General features: G+C 40.6%; 1 long non-coding RNA gene across 1 annotated transcript in view; it reads left to right on the top strand.

Annotated features, from left to right (window-relative positions):
* The window catches only part of LOC150022263 (uncharacterized), a 138,588-nt gene that overhangs the window by 122,522 nt on the left and 2,819 nt on the right, over positions 1–13,247 (top strand). The window contains exon 2 of the long non-coding RNA XR_016509253.1: positions 12,853–13,027. This is a non-coding gene — a long non-coding RNA (uncharacterized LOC150022263). The remainder of the gene's footprint in view (positions 1–12,852; positions 13,028–13,247) is intronic.

Below are 13,247 nucleotides of genomic sequence, written 5' to 3'. Positions count from 1 at the left end.
TCAATTTGAATATTATTAAGAGTAATTACTGCAATAAATTGAAGCACATAGAATACATTTAATTTGGGGGGGAGGGAGATAAAAACCAGAATTATCTTCTAGACAGCAGGCCCCTTGTAGTACAGGCTTCCCCTGCTAGGTTAGTGTTTTAGGAACCCATCTATATCAGTGTACCAGCTGATACATTATTGTGAGAGGCTGCATTGGGATTCATTGAGTTTTTCTGAGGACTCTTTCAACATGTTTGCCCATTTCATGATGTACAATTTATGAATGCACCTGCCCACACCACGTTGAGTGTTCAGCAGTTTTTGACCAAAAATGGCATGATCCCTGTGTCCCACCCTCCCTATTCACTCCATCATTCCCCGAGCAACATTTTTTTTTTCCTGGATGAAGAAAGTTCTCATGGGAAACGTTTTGCCGATGTGAAAGAGAAGAAACAAAAAAATGGCAGAAGTACTAAAAGGCATCAAAATTGATGAGTTTGAAAACTGTTTTGAGCAGCAGAAAAGACCTTCTCAATAGGTGCATTGCATCAAATGGAGAGTACTTTGAAGGTGACTGAAGTTTAAACATGTGAGAATAAATACACCATTTTTTATAAATAAATTCCAGTTTGTTGTGTCCCTTCTCATACAAGGAAACATCATTGTCCACTTTTGGAAGATACCAAGGAGCCAGCTCACATAGTGGATGAATAACTTTTTTTTTCCTGCTTTTCTTTCATGAGTTGTATCTCTCAGTAACCAAATAAATGATTAGAGGAGACTCTTTTTATAAAAGTATCCCAAGATTTCCTGTCAAGATGGTGGCATAGGTAAACACAGCTCACCTCCTTGGTACAACCACCTCAAAATTACAACTAAACTATAGAAAAATCATCACTCCGAACTGTCAGAAATTGAGTTGAATGGAAGTTCAGCAATTGTGGAATTAAAGAAACCACATCCATTGAGATGGGTAGGAGGAGTGGAGATGCAGAATGGGCTGGTCTCTCGCCCACATGTGGTGGATACAAATTCAGGAGGGATATCTTAGGAGTGAGGGGCCCCAGCTCCACACTAGTCCCCCAGCCCAGGGTTCCAGTGCCAGGAAGAGAAGTCCCCATAACTTCTAGCTGTAAAACCCAGTGGTGATTGAGTTGGTGAAAGAAACTGCTGGATTTCCAAGTAGTTCCTCTTAAATGACCCACACATGGACTTAGACTCATTCCCTCTGAACTCTAGCACTCAGGAGCAGCTTTGAAGACACCAGTGGATATGGGGAGCAACTGAAGATGAGAGCTCAGGGAAAACATTCTCCCCAATAGAATGGCCATTAGAAGCCATTGTTCCTTTTCTGAACCCTCCCCTCAGAGAGCCACAGAGTCAGCAGGTGGGTGCCATATCTGAGTGTCCATCAACGTGGCTCACAATGTTTGCTGAGCTATGGAGATCCCAAGACTCCATCCCACCCAACTTACAGGCCTATGCAGGCTAACAGTGGCTTTTCCATATGAATGGCTGGTCTTGGCTCATGTTTCACATCTTCCTAAATCCTTTCAAACAAGCAATAACTGGCCTCAGCAAGCCCCCAGTCACTGTACCTCTTGTTAAGTGACCCCAGGCCCAGCACTAGCAGCAGCAAGCCTAAGTTCACAGCTTGACTTCACTGAGGAGCCTCCAAGTCCAGCACAATTAGCAGCCATCTGCAGATTGCTTTGTAGCTCATGCTGGGAGGCCACAGGCAGAACACAGTTGGTGGCTGACCTTGGCCTGGAAAACCTGGGAAATGCCAGGGACTGTGCACCCAGTGGACAGCTACAGATCACATTGGAGCACCACCACCCTGCCCCTGTGCAGCTGATCTTCCATGGAGGGCAGAGTTTGGTGGTGACTGATCATAGCCAATTTGCAGCTGATTGGCCTGGATAAATCCCTCCCATTGACCTGCCAACAGCAACCAAGACTCAACTACAAGAGAAGGTTTTACCCAGCCCACATTGAGGGTACACCTTGAGTACCTTGCTTGGATGATAGGGGAGGCTGTGCCACTGAACCTTATAGAACACCTACTACATTAGGCCACACTACCAAGACATGGAGTCAAGGCAGCTCTATTTAATACATAGAAACAAACAGAGGGGAGCTTCCAAAATGAGGAGACAAAAAAAAACATGGCCAAATGAAAGAACAGATCAAAACTCCAGACAAAGAGCTAAATGAAATGAGATAAGCAATCTATCAGATGCAGAGTTCAAAACTCTAGTTATAAGGATGCTCAAGGAACTTAGTGAGGACCTCAACAACATAAAAAAGATCCAATCAGAAATGAAGAATGCACTAATTGAAATAATGAAGGAAACAACAGTAGAGTGGATGAAGCCTAGAATCATATCAGTGATTTGGAACATAAAGAAGCAAAAAGCAACCAATCAAAATAACAAGAAGAGACTTCTGGCCAAGATGGAGGCATAAGTACACATGCTGCATCTCCTCACAACTAACAAGAAATTTACAACCACTTCAAAACTTTAAAAACCCAGAAAATCCAAAAACTGAAGCTACAGGAAAGTTCAGCAAAGAAATAAAGAAGAAATAATCAACCAGAAAGGTAGGAGGGGCAGAGCTTGGGTGGAGAGAAAGAGGAGTGGAGCAGCAGCTGCGGGGGCGGTGCTTGGCTAGAGGTGGCGCAGCTCACAGAAGCATGGCAGCTGGGTGCAGCTAGCAACAGCAATGATGAAAAACACAGTCATACCATTTATACCCGAGAAACAATCCCAGTCCCAAACCAGAATGCATAGCTTTCAGTTCCAGAGCCTGGGAAATAGAGCCACATTTCTTCTGACTGTGAAAGCAAGTGGGGGCTGCGGTGGAGGAAGAAGCTATCAGTCTCGAAAAGAAGGCAGCTTGCTTAGTACAGGAAGGGGAAGAAGTGCCTGGAAAAGCTATGGCAACCAGCACTTTTCCCTTTCAGACCCCTTCCCCACATACAGCGCCAAAACACGGTGAAATGGTCGCCAGCACTAATGAATACCGAAGGCTCTGCCCCCTATAATGTAAGAGGTGCAATAGCCCTACCCAAATCACAGAAGCAAACACAGAAAGATGAGTAGACAGGGTAGTATGATGCAGAAGCAGGGGCAGGTCAAGGTCCCAGTGACACAACTAAGCAATGAGCAGATAGCGCGCCTAATGGTTGAGGAGATAGAGAGCTTAACAGATGTACAGTTTAAGGCATTGGTGATTAAGATGCTCATAGATTTGACAGCAAAGATTAATCAGGATGGGGAAAGAATGAAAGCTATCCTGGCTGAAATGAAGGAAAATTCATAAGAAAAAAGTGGTGAAGGAAAGGAAGCCAGGGATCAAATCAACAAATTGGAACATAAGGAAGAAACAAATAGTCAACCAGTACAGAAGGAGGAAATGAGAATTTTAAAAAATGAGGGAAGGTTTAGAAACCTCTAGGACAGCTATAAGCATGCCAACATCTGAATCATAGGGTTGCTAGAAGGTGAAGAGGGAGAACAAGAAATTGAAAAATTATGTGAAAAAATAATGAAGGAAAACTTCCCTAATTTGGGAAGGAAATGGACATACGGGTCCAGGAAGCACAGAGTCACAAACAAACTAGACCCAGGGAGGACCACACCAAGACACATCATAATCAAAATGCCAAAGGTTAAAGATAAAGAGAGAATCTTAAAAGTAGCAAGAGAGAAGAGGAAAGTTACGTATGAAGGAGTACCTATAAGACTATCAGCTGATTTTTCAAAAGAAACTTTGCAGGCAAGAAGGGACTGGTAGGAAATACTCAAAGTGATGAAAAGCAAGGACCTACAACCAATATTACTCTATCCAGCAAAGCTATCATTTAGAATGGAAGGACAGATAAAATGCTTCCCAGATAAGGTAAAGCTGAAGAAATTCATTATCACTAGGCCATTATTATATGAAATGTTAAAGGGACTTATTTAAGAAAAAGAAGATAAAAAATATGAACATTAAAATGAAAACAATATCACAACTATCAACAATAGAAACTAGGGAATGGAAACAAACAAAAACTAAGCAGACAACTAGAGTGGGAACAGAATCATACTTATGGGAAGCAGGTGAGGGGAGGTCAGCTGGGAGGGGGAAGGGGGAGAGGGAGAGAAATGGTGCAGGAATTAAGAAGCATGGTAGGAGGGTAGGGAATGGACAGGGGGATGTTGAGAAGAGCTTTATGTAGGACCCATTGACATGGGCTAAGGTGGGGGACTGCTGGAAGGAGGAGGGGAGCAAAGGGAAAAGAAATTGGGACAACTATAACAGCATAATCAATAAAACATACAAAAAAAAAAAAGAAGAAAAAAGGATCCCCCCAAAATGAGGACAGTGTAAGTAGCCTCTGGGATAATTTCAGGCATTCCAACATTTGCATCATAGGTGTACTAGAAGGAGAAGAGAAAGAACAAGAAATTAGAAATCTATTTGAAAAAATAATGAAAGAAAACTTCCCTAATCTGGTGAAGGAAATAGACATACAAGTCCAGGAAGAACAGAGAGTCTCAAATAAGATGGATGCAAAGAGACCCACTCCAAGACACATCATAATGAAATTGCCAAAGGTTAAAGATAAAGAGAGAATCTTAAAAGCAGCAAGAGAAAAGCAGTTAGTTACCTACAGGGGAGTTCCCATAAGACTGTCAGCCTATTTTTCAAAAGAAACTTTACAGGGTAGAAGGCATTGGCAAAAAATATTCAAAGTCATGAAAAGTGGGGACATACCCAGCAAAGTTATTGTTTAGAATCTAAGGGCAGATAAAGAGCTTCCCAGACAAGAAAAACTAAAGGAGTTCTTCATCACCAAACTATTATTATATGAAACGTTAAAGGGACTTATTTAATAAAAAGAAGATTAAAACTATGAACAATAAAATGACAATAAATTGATCTCTATCAACAATTGAATCTAAAAAACAAACTAAGCAAACAAGAATAACAGAGACAGAATCATGGATATCGAGAGCATTTTGATGGTTGCCAGATAGGAGGTGTGTTTGGGGGGAATAGGTGAAGAGATGAGCAAATTAAGAAGTACAAATAAGTAGTTATAGAATAGCCATTGGGGTGTGAAGTACAGTATAGGAAATAGAGTAGCCAAAGAACTTATACTCATGTCCCATGGACATGAACAAAGATATGGAAATTGCCTGAGGGAGTGGAGGGTGTTGGTTGAGGGGGGAATTGGGGGAAAAATTAATACAACTATGATAGCATAATCAATAAAATATAATTTTAAAAAACCATAAAAGGATCCTAGGTAATTAAAGAAGGAAAGACAGAATTAGAATATCACCATTTTGTAATCCCTAGTAAATTAAGGCAGTGATCATCCAACTTTCTGAAATCAATTCCAGTATGCATGTATGTTGGGGGGAGTACCCACATACCAGAAAACAATTCTTGAGACAGCTGAGTGTTCTACAAATCAATTTAATTCTTACACTCTCTACCCAGAGATAGCACCAGATTCCATAGGCTAAACATTTATTCCTATAAAACAGCCCCTTAGGCTTCCACCACCCTCTCCTTGGGTTCTATTAATTTGCTGGAGAAACATTTTAGTTACTAGACCACTGGTTTATTATAAGAGGATACAATTTAGGATCAGTCAGATGGAAGAGATGCATAGGGCAAGGTATGGGAAATGGGTGAGAAGCTCCCATACCCTGTCTGAGTGAGCCACTTCCCTCACCATCTCCAGTGGGGTCAGCAGCCAAGAAGCTGTCTGAACAATATCCTTTGGTGATTTTATGGAGGCTTCATTATGTAGGCATTCTTGATTAAGTCATTGGCCATTGGTGATTCATTCAGCCTTCAGCCCCTCTCCTCTCCCTGGAGGTGGGGAAGGGGTGGGAGGTGAGACTAAAAGTTTCCACCCTCTACTCTCATGGTTGGTTCTCTTGGCAACCTTCCCCATCCATTGAGCTTTCCAAAAGTTACCTCATTAACATAACAGAAAACACCTTTGTTTCTCTCATCACTTAGGAAATTCCAAGAGTTTTCGGAGCTCTGTGCCAAAAATGAGAACAAAGACCAAATATATATATTTCTTATTATAAATCACAATATCACATCATCAGTGACTGCTAACATTACAGAAAGAGAGTAAACCAGATAGTATATTGAAATACACAACACCACCTATAGGATATTTCTGCCAAAAATTGATCCCAAGTCTAATAAATCCACTAGAACTAACTACCAAATTAAAGAGAATAGAGGAAAATGTTAAACAACACCATGAAATGAATTTAGTAAACTGTAGGTTTTAATACACACATGAATTGTATGTGTACACAAACTGTAAGAACAAAGTGGTAGCAGAGGGGACCCTACAGATTAAAAGAAAGAAGAAATATTGCATAATTGCATTGTAGAGTCTTATTTATATCTTCATGCAAGCAAAATCATGAGACAATTGGGGAAATTTCAACACTGACTACATAATTGATTGTGTAAGAAATTACTGATTTTCTTTTTGGTCAATAATAATTTTGTGGTCATGTTTTAAGAATCTTTATCTTTTATAGTGTGGATGGAGAAGGGGCCACATACTAAACCCGACAAACTCATGGTGGGCCCTACAAACACAGAGATCTAAAGTAACCAAATAGGATGGTCTGACATTAAAACTTTCTAGCTAAAAGCAAGTCATGGTTGGTAGTCATGTTCTAGGCCAGTATCTTTCTTGACAGAGTCAATCTTTACCTTAACTGAGCCTGTCTATTGTCTTTTTGCATCTGTGAAAACACACCTTTGGAATGTCTGGGTAATTTTCTTTTTCAGTCCCAGCAGAGACCACAAATTCCCTCATTGTTATTATTATCATGTTAACTGTAACTGTTAAATGTCCTATACCCACAAATGTAAAAGACGTATGTGTCTATTCATTTTACTTTTCATCCAATACTAGAGATTCCTACCTTTTTGTTTTCTCTTGCCTCCCTAATCTATGAATGGATTTCATGTCCCCCTCTTATGCCTCCTCATTTGATTGTAGTGTATAAAATAAGATGCAAAACTATCATTCTCTGGAGCATTTTCTCAATCCATTGAAATTTTGCTTCCCAGCTCAAATAAACTCATAAAAAAATATTATAGCTTTGGACATTTCTTACATTGACAATAGATACATATTGAATTTGTAGAGAAATGATGCCTGGAATTTGCTTCAAAATAATCCATGGAAGGAAGAATTATGGGAATACACATGAGTCAAAATTGGCCATAAATTGATTTTTGTTGAAGCTGGATCATAAGTACATAGGGTTTGTGATATTACTTTCTCTACATTTGTATGTGTTAGAAATTTTCTATAATGAATGGGAGGAAATATCTAGAGAAGGCTAAGGTGAAGACCTTCTTAGGCCCTGGTTTCCAGAAATAGAATGCCCTCAGTTCTCAGTGATTGCTCCCTCCTCTAAGTTCCTCAGATACTTCCAGGTATAGAGACACTCTATATCAGAACTTAAGTAAGTTTTGGAACCAACTTTGTGACCCTCAGTTTGAAAGGATAAAGAGATAGAAGCCTCAGAAAGAATGTGTAACAAATTGCCACAAATTATATAGCTTAAAACAGCACAAAGTTATTATTTTATAGTTCTAGAGGTTGGAAGTCCACAATGTCATTGAACTAAAATCATGGTGTTGGCAGGGTTGTATTCCTTCTGGAGATCCAGGGAAGAAGTCATTTCTTGCCTCTTCCAAATCTTCTAGAAGCCGTCTACATTTCATGGGCCCATGCATGACTGCATCATTCTGATCTTTACTTCTGTCTGCAGATCTCTGACTCAGCTGCATTTCTTTTTCACTTGTAAGGACCCTATGGTTACATTGGTTCCGCTTGAATGATCAGGATAATCTAATTCCAAAACCCTTAACTTAATCACATATGCAAAGTTCCTTTTTCTATGTAAGGCAACATATTAAAAAGTCCTAGGGATTAGGATGTGGACATCTTGGGGGGGGCATAATTCTGCCTACTACAAAGAGAAACGAAGAAGTTGGGAAATATGATTAATAAGGGAAGGTATATCAATCAGAATTCAGCCAGGAAATAGGAGCCATTTTAATATTTTAAACAGAGGACATTTAATACAGAGAATTTATTACACGATAGATGGAAGATCCGAAAAAGTCAAAGGATGGGGAAGTACCTCAGATTTCAAACTATAGCTTCTACTGAATTCTTGTCACTTTTGTATCATTGTAAAGTTGAAAAATCCTAAGTCACTCTGTCCTAAGTCACAGATTATCTTTATTAATTTTGGAATTAGAAAAAAAATCTGTGTAAGTAGGCAAATTTGCAAATATGGAATTCATGGGTAATGAGACTCTACTATACTTCCCAGGACAGATGATGTAATACCCTTGGTTATCCCACCTTCTAGTTTTCCACCAGGGTTCTCTTTGGCCAAAACAGTTGTATGGGAATTTGGGAAACAGAACTAGAAGGAGAAGAATGGAGAACACATCTGATTACAAGGAGGTGATGCACAGCACAAAAGATTTAAAGAACTAAGATTTGGTGGTGAAAGAACTAATGAGAAGGCATTCAAGAAACTTAATGGTTGCCTTTAGATTTATAGGCCTTACTAGAAAAGGGATGATGACAGTCTGTTTTTAATTTCCATAGAGCCAATATCAATTGACTTAAGTTAAAGTAGAAGCTATAGATGGAAGATTTATGAAAACTCTTTTACCTGTAAGGATGGAAAGATATAAAACTGCTTTAGAAAAAAATGAATGAGGAATTCCCTTCCTTAGAAATGTTGAAGGACCAAGACTCTATTAATGTGCAGTTTTTTGGTGGCCGGCCTATCTGAAGATAGGTGCATGCTCTGTGGGTCTGAGCTGGCCCTCACTATAATTCTATTTGTGGTTAATAGCCCCTTGAACTCTGGAGAGTAGCAAATGTCACTGCAGTTGCCTCACTGTCTTAGATCTGAGAAAGGGAAAAAACAAAACAAAACACAAACTGTTGTGGTATAAGGGAGGTGAAGAGAAAGCAAATCAACCAAAAGATCATTTCAGCACAGGGTTGGTGGCTTACTTGAGTAAGTGATTTATGACACAATGTTTTTATTTGATCTGGCATTACAGGGATAAATTATTGAGTGCTAATTGTATGTTGATAAGCTGTTCCTGCTTAAATTTATTCCTTCCTCAGTTTGTGTTAATTGGGGCACATTGGAACAGAAGGGGAATTGCTTGCTTACTGCCTGGTTTGGTTTATGCTGTTGCTAAAATGCAGAGTTGTAACTGTCTTCATGCTTATTCATACCAAGTGAATAAGGAGCTCCTACCTGTGCACTTCCCCCCCCCCATTAATGCATATTTCTTTTTCTTATAAATGAAATGTTAAAGAATATCACTCCTATTTACTTGTTCAAATTTACTCAAGTTGCAGCAGAAGGTAGGGTCAGAGGTGGACTGGCAGAAGGCTGGGGAATTTTAAATGCATATTTTATCATTTGAAATTTAAATCTTTTTAAGATGAAGCCATCAACTGGGGGAAGGGGTAAAACTGAGTGTTTCCTGCATAGGTGGCTTTATCTCTGACTAATCTCTCTCTTTTCTTTTTTCTGCCCCTCTAACCCCCGCCCATCTCTCCTCTCTCTCTGACATGAAAGGACTTGAGTGGCAATGGAGTGTGAAAGGCCAGCAATGAGAATCTGTGTGCCACATAGAGATATAGATATGGGTAGGAAAGGGGGAGGGGTAACTGCCAGATATTTGGGTCTTGTCTTTCAAGGGTCTTTATAATAAGTACTCTAACTCCAGAGAAGTTGAGTGAGTCCAGATTTTAAGAACTCAGTACAGACACAAAACAGTAAATGGCCAGCAGGATTATAAGTAGAAAAGCTGGGCTGAGATTAAAGGAAATCAACAAGGGCAGAGGAAATAGTAATACTCCAAATAGGCACACCAGATTCAGGGGACCTGAGGGCTGTCCATATGAGTTACTACACATGGCCCGAGGGTGTGGGCTTGTGAACATTAGTCCCAGACACAGACCTTGCTCTCTGCTGTGGTTTTATGAATTTCACTGGATGTGGGCAGATGTGTACCTGGCTGTAATCCAAAGAGGGGGATCCTTCAGGTGCCGGGAGCTCCTGGCTATTGTAAGGACCGTGGGTGCCACTCTCCAGGCCTGTCCTGGGACTCAAATTTCCTTTCACCTGTCCACACTCTGCAGTAACTCTTCTCCCTCTCCCAGTTTTGTTCTTAGATGTCACATGTAATATCTTTCTTCTGGTTCTTCTCCCTCAAATCAAAATAAAAAAGAGTTCCATTTAAGTCATTGTTCGTGCAGCTTTTCTAGTCAGAGTAAAAAGGACCTTGCTGGCCTCTGTAGAGAGAAGAGTTGAGGATTAGATGAGCATTGTTACCTATAGAAAGCTTGCTCTGTATGTACTGAGAGAACTTTGTAATTGGCTAGTTTACCCATAGAATTGTCCTACAGGTGTAGATTGTGAGGACAAGATCATGCTGAAATTTCAGGGATAGCTCTACTTCATTTATATAGCCATTTGGCTCTTGACTAGTTAATTAGAACTGGGTCACGATTATAGAAAGATTAGCTAAAATGTCACTGTCACTATGATGTACTTCATCATAGTGGCAGTTCTAGTCTCTATAAAGCATGACACATATATAGCGATCCTTGGAGATCATGGGAAGTAATGGAAAGGAGGCAGAAGAGGAGACAGGGCCCTGGGTTCTAGCTCAACTTTCACTATAGACAAGGCTCATTCTGCAATTTTCCAGGAATCCACAAGTCCCCCAGGGGAGATTTTGATACCCAGGAAGCTGAGGCCAGGAGCTGGAGCCTCTCAGTAACAGGACTGCCTGGAGTGCTGAGACCTGGAGGGGAAGGGACTCCAGTATTCAGAGGAGAAAGCAGGTGTTAAAATCTCAGAGATGGCATGTCAGAGTTGAATGAGAGACACTGGGGACAGCTCAGCGTGTATTGTCAGTAGGTCCCACAACATATTATTCTTTGGATCCCAAGCACCAAGACTAGCCAATGGCCACCAACAGCTTTAGATTGAAAGTTGGAAGCCAGAGTGAGAGGGGAACTTATAGCCCATCCAGTATAACTCAGAAAGGTAAAGAGATTTGTCCAGGGACACATGGCTGGAGGTGGCAGAGCCAAGTCTAATTCTAGTTCTCTGAACTCCCAGTACTACTTTTTCTAATATAATCTCCAGGCTACCTGTGACATCTCCAGGTCTATTCTGGCCCTGGGTGAAAGGGATGCTGAAATCACCCCAGCCAACCCAACAAGGAGACAGGAAACTAAAATGGGATTCCAGAGTTATTTGAACTCTGTGTTAAACCCTTCTCCTGTTTTTTAACTTATGTAAGAATTATAGGTGATGTTAATAAAATTCTTGAGACAAAAATGGGGTAGTGATCACTCTAGTAAGTAGAAGGTTGTAGATAGTTTCTGCTCCATAGAGCCAAAGACTGACATCATACAAATTACTTTGGTTTTTTGGGGGGAAATTCTTAACCTTCTTGATTTGATATTCTACCTCCTGAGCTGTAATAGTTAAGCTCTGGCAGGATTAAGTTTGCCCTAAACTTTGCTTCTCAGAGTGTACCAGACCAGCACCATCGGCCTTTCTTGAGAACTAAAAACAAATGCAAAATTGTGGGCCCTACTCTGAGCCTATGGAATCAGAACCTCTGGGGATGGGCCCAGAAATCTGTCTTAATAAGTCCTCCAGGTGACTCTGGTATACCAGGTGACTCTGGTATACACTGAAGTTTGAAAAGCCCTGAGATAAAATAAAAAGGAAGCGTAGAGTAACAGAATATAAGAACCAATACAAAGTAATGGTTGAAACTCTGACCAGCTAGGAGGTCTTCGACAAGTGATTGTCTTTTTGTGACTCAGTTTCCTTGGTTCTTTCGGAAGAATGGTTGAATCTCCCCCGTGAGGTAGTTGGGAAGCTCAAATGAGATAATGCAGGAAAAGTCTGCATTCAGTGGGTATTCAGTACATTTTACTTACGAGTTTTATAATTATTATAACCCCAGATAACCCTTCCTGTGCTCTCTACCTCTAAGCTTCTGCAGCTCCATTCAAACCTTGCAGCTGCTATGGGGTGAGCACGGTGGAATCAGGCAGGGTGGCCTTCTAAGTACCTTGGAGAATGGATCTCTAGCACCTCACTTCTTTCTGATTCTTATGATGAAATCAAGATAATTAATCCATATTCAGCACTACTTTATGCATTGGAAAACAGATTGTGGGACCTCATAGTCTGAGCCAAAGTCAAGACCCATGAACAACAAGCATGAGCCTCTTTAGGCAGAGAGGGAGGCCCAAATCTCAGCATTGGGACTGTCCTCAGAATTTCAGAGTACCTGGCAATGTTGGTTTACATGATCTAGTCCTGGCCATTCCTGGTGGCTACTGCCACCAGTGTCCACACAGCCACGTTCAGAGCAAGAGGACAACCCCTCTCTCGAGCAGCCTGTCATCGCCTCTGCTTCACAGAATAGACACAGGAGTGGCAGTCTGGAGGAACAGCTGCTGCCTCCCTTTGGGCCACAGTAATGTCTCCCATTGGGTCAGCCCAAGCCTGGATGAGTCTTGGAAAATTAGTGAGCAATTCTGACTAGTTTAATTTTTCTCTCCTAAGAAATTGAGAGACCATGTCCTCTTAATCATCTTTTGAGAAGAAAGACAAGAGAAAATAGAGACATTCTAGAAAACAGAGGCAATTAATCTGTTCATTCATGTTCAATAAATGACTCTGTGATCTGAGTACATCCATTTCTTTGTTTTACAAATATTTATTAGACACCCATTCTGTGTGGAGCACTGGGGACACCAGGGAAAATTAGGAACATTTCTGCCTTCAAGAATTCTGTGAACTGCTGGAGAATAGGAGAAGCAAAGGGGACTACTATTTGGAGAGCATTTCCTGTGCGCCATGCATTGGGCTAAGTGCATATCCTCACAAGAATCACATGAGGTCTGTATTCCTTTTTTTTTTGATAATATATATATATATATTTTTAATTACATTTCATAGATTATATTGTCACAATAGTTCCATTTTTTCCCCTTTGCTCCCCCACCGGCCAGCACCCCCCACCCCCAGCAATCCCTCCCTTCCCCAGTTCAATCTCTCCGGTTTCTCCCTTTCCTATGTTACCACTATTTTAGAATTACTTCATTAATTGATTTTTTTA

Source organism: Furipterus horrens, unplaced genomic scaffold, assembly GCF_987537825.1.
Source record: "Furipterus horrens unplaced genomic scaffold, mFurHor1.1.pri manual_scaffold_1, whole genome shotgun sequence".
Lineage (NCBI taxonomy): Eukaryota > Metazoa > Chordata > Mammalia > Chiroptera > Furipteridae > Furipterus > Furipterus horrens.
The sequence above is the reverse complement of the archived record's forward strand: the minus strand, read 5'-3'. Positions and strand labels throughout refer to the sequence as shown.